Here is a 6,788-nt window from a genome sequence, read left to right on the forward strand (position 1 = left end):
CCCTCTGGGAATTCATTCAGCATTGCGACTTCCTCATCTTCCAGCTCCTGCACCTCGACGGCTTGATCAATGACGCGACGCAATGCACGCTCCAGAAAGAAGGAATAAGGTACGATGTCACTGATGGTGCCCTGGCTGCGACTGACCAGATTGGTGATCTCATCAAATGGCAGCAGAAGTCTGCATGCATTACGCATGAGCAGCCACTGGCGTGGTGGAAAAAAAACAAGCTCCCCAGAAAATGTCCTGCCGCAGAGTTCGTACAGGTAGTCGTTAACGGCACCTTTCTGCTGGAGCAGTCTATCAAGCATATACAAGGTGGAGTTCCAGCGAGAGGGCTAACGGGCAAGAAGTGTCGTCGCTGAACGTCAGCAAGGCAAGTCATGGCCGTGTAAGATCTTCTAAAATGGCGATTTCCCTGGCCTGCCGCACGACATCCTGGACCCCGGGGTATTTGACAACGAATCGCTGCACGACTAAGTTCAGGACGTGTGCCATGCACGGCACGTGTGTCATTTTCCCCTGTTTCAGCGTGCTCAGCAGATTGGCACTGTTGTCGCACACCACTTTACCAATTGTCAAATTGAGCGGGGTTAGCCACTGATCAGCCTGTGAGGTGAAAGCAGTGCAGGACCGGTGTGGCTCTTGGCTTCCAGGCACAACAGCCACAGCACAGCATGGCAACGTCTCACCTGGCTTGTCGAATAGTTTCTGGGGAGCTTGGGGGGTGCAGCAGAAGAGGCGGTAGCAATGGAAAAGAAGGAGTCAGCCAAGGAAGAAACGGAGGATGGAGTAGGAGGAGGAGAAGAAATGGCAGGCCTGCCTGTTGCGGTAACACCAAATCCACACGCGTGGAGCTCCGGGAGTGTGACTTTGTGGGTTCTGATGGCGTTGCTCCCACTGGGCTCGGTTTTAGGAAGCCAGGTGTCTGTCACGCCCTGCCCTGTGAGAAGCCTGAGAAGATCTGAAAGACTTGCTGCACGTGAGTCTATGTGACAGATTGTTCTGTGTCTCTTTGTCGTGGTTTTGGGCAGGATCCCACCTCCCCACAGGTTCTGCTCATTAGTCATTTAGTGGTGCTATTTATATGCGCCTCTCACTATAGCCCTTGCAGTTTATATTTGCTTCTGGTGGAAGCTGGTGTATCGCAGGCCTCAATCTACATTTGGTAAAAGCCGGTATATCACACCCCTCAGTCAATATTTTGTTGATGCTGGTGTATCAAACCCCTCAATCAGTATTTTGTGGAAGAAGGTATATCAAGAACCCCTTAATAAGTATTTTGTGGAAGCAGGTATATCACGCCAGTTGCAATTAGTTATTTGAATAGCGTTTCTCTCTATATAGCTGCGGTATCTCAGCAGAACTGCCCATAACTTCTGCACAATACAAATGCACTAAGTCCACCTCCAGGACTGGCTGTCTGTAGCATCTCCACCATCGCTACCACCTAGGGAGCAATGGTCTGTTATATCTCCTAGAGCAGCGAGGCAGAGGAAGTCGCCATGAGGGTTCCGGCGCTCCTTTACTTTCTCCCTTGGTTTCTTCCTTCTATGGACCTTCACCTCCGTCCGCAGCAGAGCGACCAGTTTTGATGTCCAGGTTGAGGACGCTACTGGGGACCTTGTCCATGGTCGCCTCATTAGGACGGTTGGCTGGAGGTCTGATACTTGCTGTTCTTACCTCATTATTCAGTTGTCACAGTGAGGGTTAATCATTTTGATATGTATTCTTCCCTTTTCTCTGTATGTTAGACAGTCGCATTGGTTTATTTTCAGTTGTCATATAGTGGTGGGAGAGTCGCCGACTTTGTCTGGGCTTTCACTTCCTCCTCTTCAGCTAGGGTAGTGGGACTCGCTTCCGACACTATTGTCTAGCTATAAGGCCACCATATGTTGATGGCCATTTGGTGTTATGTACTATTTGTATGGTTCCCTGTTTTGTCTGTTTCTGTTTTGTCTTGTTTGTCATGTTTTGTCTTGTCAGGTCCCCCCTGTCCTGTTCAGCCTTCCTGGTGTTTTTTCCCTTGTGTCTTACTCTCAGTACTCATTTTAGCGCATATGTTCCCTTTTAGACGCACAGAATGAATCACATTAAGGTTTGTTCCTTTAATGCTAATGGTCTAAATAACCCTGCTAAAAGAAACCAGGTTCTTTATAATTTACATAAACAGAAGGTGTCCATAGCCTTCTTGCAGGAGACCCATTTTAGGTCGGATAATATCCCCTCCTGTAAGAACAGATACTTCACCTATTGGGCACATAGCACGTTCCCGGAGTCCAAATCTAGGGGCGTGTCTATCGCTATACATAAATCTGTTCCATGTGAGGTCTTGCAAGTCTCTTCTGATGTAATGGGGAGATACGTCTTCCTTAAGGTGTCTATCAGTTCTCAGATATTGGTATTAGCTAACATGTATTTCCCTAACACAGGTCACTCTCAATTCGTCTCCACGATTATGCCAGCTCTGAACACCTTTGCTGATGGCGCTCCGATCGTCCTGGGGGGTGATTATCAATTTTCCACTAGATGCTACACTAGACTCTTCTTCAGGTAGGTCCTCTACCCTGACTGGGGTGGCCCGAGGTTTCCAGAGACATTTACACTCTTTGAGATTAGTTGACATATGGCGCATCCTATACCCCTCAGATAAGGACTTCACATTCTATTCTACATCCCATAACGTATATCATCGCCTCGATTATATCTTCCTCTCTCATTCCCTGCTAGACTTTAATCCCACAGCTGGTATTGAACCTGCCCTATTTTCTGACCACTCCCTGGTTTGGGTGACTCTCGCTATTGGGAACCGGACTCGTTCGCATTATTCTTGGAAATTAAACGATAATATACTTAGGGATCAAAGGGTCTGCCTAGCCGATATCCGTTCGTCTATTGCGGACTTCTTGGCGGTACAATTAAATGGGAGACGTTGAAATGTGTGGTGAGAGGGCGGTTCCTTCTACACGCTTCTAGGTTAAAGAAGATTAGGGCAGGAAAGATGGGTGAGCTACTTCAAAAAGTGGCTTTGCTTGAACGAAGTCATAAGAACTCCCTCTCTGCGGTCGTGTACCAGGAATTATGTGATACTAGAGGGGAACTTAGGAGACTGATTGACGAGAAATATCTGGGCGTCAGGGATAGGTTTCACAGACTTATGTATGGGCAAGGAGACAAAAGTGGTAAACTGCTGGCCAGAGTCCTGAGACCTAGGAATGGCTCCTCTTACATTTCAACACTTAACCGGAGAGAAGGGGGTAAAGTACATGCTACTGAAGACATATTGAAGGAATTCCAAGCCTACTATACTGAATTATATAGCTTAAAGGGAAAGTTTGCAGATCTTCCTCCCGAAGCTCGGCTCCAGAAGATCAGTGAATATATCTCCGGTCTTGGGGGTCCCAAGTTATCCTTAGCCTATAGGGAGTCCTTGGAGGCAGCAGTCACGACCCAGGAGGTTAGGAGTTCTATTAAGGGTTTAATGGTGGGTAAGAGTCCTGGCCCGGACGGGTTCACCTCCCGTTTTTATAAGACCTTTCTGGAAGACATATCAGATCCCTTCACCGGTATGTGCAACTCCCTGGCAGAGGGGGCTACCTTCCCGCCACAGGCTCTCACAGCGCATAGCTTCCCAGCAGGGAAGGATCCCCTAGCTTGTAGTAGTTACCGCCCGAAATCGTTAAACATCGATATCAAGATTTACGCTAAAATTTTAGCTGAAAGATTGAAGCCCTACCTGCCTACTCTGATACATGAGGATCAGACAGGCTTTGTCCCTGGACGTGAAGCTAGGGACAACACCATCCGCTCCTTGGCCCTAATTGCTCGAGCGTCTGAGATAAAGTCCCCTCTCTGCCTGTTCTCGGTTGATGCCGAGAAGGCATTCGATCGGGTGGATTGGTCCTTTATGTCGGAGGCCTTTAGGGCGTTTGGTTTTGGTCCCAATCTCCTATGCAGAATTACTGCCTCATATCATAATCTGAGTGCCCAGGTCAGGGTTAACGGGTCCCTGTCGGGTCCTCTGCAGATACATAATGGCACAAGGCAGGGTTGCTCCCTCTCCCCTCTTTTGTACATATTGGTGATGGAGTTCCTGGCCAGGGCTCTTAGAGCTAATGATTCCATTAAGGGCCTCCAGGTAGGAGACATGGTTTCCAAGATCGCTGTATATGTGGACGACCTTTTAATCTTCTGTTCTGACCCGAGGGTTAGTTTTCCTAACGTCTTGAAAGAGTTTGCTCTCTTTGGGGACCTTAGTAATTTCAAGGTTAAGTCTGTGATACTAAACATCAACCTCCCTGAATCCCTGGTACACGACCTAAAGACTTAATTTCCATTTAGATGGTCCTCCAACCACCTCACTTACCTTGGCACGTCTATCCCCTCACGTTTGTCAGACCTTTTTTTTACTCAATTTTACTCCCCTGTTGGAGGTTCGTAGAGATCTGAAGGCCTGGAAGCAACTACCGTTGTCATGGTTTGGGAGAATCCACACAATCAAAATGTCGTGCATTTTCATAAATGTACAATCTTATCTAAAGATATTATAGTCTAAATAGCAATGCCCATTGCCTTTAAGTGTAATCACAGATTGAACCAGAGTCTGATATTTCTCTATAGGATTGAAACAGGCCGAGATGAGGTTATGCTGAGTTCAGTTTGGGAACATGTTTGTGGGGACATAGAGTATATTGTCTTTTAAAATTATAGTGAGCAGATGTAGTATATCCGTTAATACTATAATGGGCCCTACAGACATGTATCTGTGAGAAACAACCATTTGAATAGCAATGTATTATTTTACTTCATTACAAAATCATTAGGGAGGTCTACTTTGTAGAAAGCATTGGGTGTATGAATGTCCCATTCATGTCTTCATAATTATATTCTATATATTCCTGTGTGGTGTATTTAAATTTGCAACATATCTTAACCAATGACTTATATAATATGTCATCTATGTATAACAGTGTATCGATTTGTGTATATATATATATATATATATATATATATATATATGTAATTTAGAATATATATTTTATGCCGTATATATTCCACTGACCATATAGACTTTTAAGGTTTAGAAAAGTATTTGAGTTGCCTTCCTACTAATTGGTTTTCATGAGGAGAGCTAAATATTATTAGCCAGCCATGTAGGCAAGTTAATGAATCCGGATGTTAAGTAAAAGGAACCATTGTCCATTGTCCCTAAGAAGACAGTAGGAGATGGTGACTCCAACATGTCTAGATTAGGGGTAATTAAAATGTCGGGAAGAAACCCTTAATACTGATGTATGTTCAAGAGGTTAATAAGGTCATTATTAGATATTTAGAATTAATGTTGGAATTGTTATGTAGTACAACAGTGCCATCTAGAGGTAAATTGATAATAGTATGGCATTTTCACCAGTGTTCCAAGGGTTAAAATGACATCATTGGTATCTGCATACGAACACACCCATCTTGTCTGATTGGAGATCCCTAATCTAGAAGGGGAGGAATTCTTAGATAACATGGGGTATAAACTATGCATGTAAGAGGTTAGGAGATCTATCTAGCTATCTATCCAGCTATCTACACTCTTCAACTGAAACAACTGCAACTAACAATTTACTTCAACAACAAAAAGAAACTTGGATTAATTTTTGTTCACTGGAAGAGTTTTGAGAACTGATTACACCCGAAACCTGTCCATCCTTGACTTGGTAACGTATGTTATATTTTGCTTGTGATATTATTAAGATATTCCTCTCAGCGTATAGTCAAGTGTTTCCATATTGTGGGAACGTATAGTGTTAATCACCTCCCTAATGCTAGTTGTCCTCTTAGCAAAGATGCATATTGCTAATGGGAGATTAGACATTATCTGAGTAGAGGAAAACTCTGGGAAATTATATTCCCATAGTCTGGTTGCTGAGTGGGATATAATATCATATTAATATCATTTATATTTTTGATTGTCATAGGCTGAGACAGAGTCAAGGGACAACATTTATTGTTCTTGTATTAATCTGTATTTTGTCATGTTATAACCTGTTGGTAAACAGAAAATCCTGAGCTTGTCTTGATGTATTAAGTATTGGTCTGTTTGATAAAGAAATTATCATTTATTTCTTATCATATGTTACTTTTAATAATTCTGTGCTGGTGAGAAAGTGATAGTGGATTATACCACCATCTAGTGGTGGTTTATTGGTACTGCGTCAATTTGTCTATCCATTGATCTTATGTCAGTTTTATATTGGAATTTTACTCATTTATAAATAAATTGTTACATATATTTTGCATAATTGATTGCCCCTTTGTTTTCATTAATTGCATAAATTAAATTTAGAGTCTCAAGATAAAAGAAAGGCGTTTTATGTCCGCCTAGTGGATTTCCTGACTGATTTCCATTTTTTATTATTTTATTAATTTTTATATTTTTATATAAAATATTTATATTTTATATAAAAGATATACCTTGACATATATGGAGGCCCCAGCGAGAACTTGAGATATTTCTATAAATTATTTATGCAAATAGTGAAAAATTCTACACTTCTTCTTAGCTTGTTATTATTATCTGTATTGATTATTACTTATTGATCAGAATAATGAGTGTAACAGGCAGCGGCCCAGGTAATAGCCAGGCTATAGCAGATAGTCCATCTGACCCAGGAAAGATAATATCTAAGGTTATCGGATATGTTTATTCCCGTTTGAAATTAGATAAAAATATAGATGAATGGACTAATGAGCTGCAGGCAAGAGCCTATGAAGAACGTGGGGATATATGGAAGTTAGGT

The sequence above is a fragment of the Bufo bufo genome, chromosome 11 (genome assembly GCF_905171765.1).
Source record: "Bufo bufo chromosome 11, aBufBuf1.1, whole genome shotgun sequence".
NCBI classification, from domain to species: domain Eukaryota; kingdom Metazoa; phylum Chordata; class Amphibia; order Anura; family Bufonidae; genus Bufo; species Bufo bufo.